A 576-nucleotide genomic window follows, 5' to 3' on the forward strand; every position below is an offset into this window, starting at 1 on the left:
GCCCTCCCGCTCCGCTTCTCCGTCCCCCAGAGACAGTCAGATCGCCATTCCCTCCGGGGAAGGAAGGCACCCCTACTCACCAAGCCGCTGCCCAAAGAGAAGGCCTCACACCTGGCATCTTGTTTGTCTTTACAATAACTCTGACAGCAGTGCTGGACCCACTGTGCAGGGGAGAAAACTGAAGGCCAGCGTGGGAAAGAGGGTAGAGTGGGAGTACCCAGGTGGGAGAGGGTAGAAGGGTGGAGGGCACCCCCAGGCACCCCCAGGCACCCAGGGCCTGGGGAGGCAGGGCCTGGTCAGCTGCTTCTCCCAGAGGGGAAGCCGCAGGGCCTGCTGGGGAAACTGCAGTTTGCTGATGTGAACCAAGGGGCTGTGTCCACCCCAAGGGATGAGCTGGGCTGTAGCAGAGTTTACGCAGGAGGGTGTGAGCGGTCAGATCTGTGAGCTGATGGAAGCCGTGGGGGGGTGGGACAGCGAGGCTGGGACCTCATCCCAGGGGAGGCTCCCTGGGCCAAGAAGAGGGTCATGGGGAGGGCACATTCATGAGAATGTGGAGACGGGCTGCACGAAGGCATG

Source organism: Suricata suricatta, chromosome 12 (genome assembly GCF_006229205.1).
Source record: "Suricata suricatta isolate VVHF042 chromosome 12, meerkat_22Aug2017_6uvM2_HiC, whole genome shotgun sequence".
NCBI classification, from domain to species: domain Eukaryota; kingdom Metazoa; phylum Chordata; class Mammalia; order Carnivora; family Herpestidae; genus Suricata; species Suricata suricatta.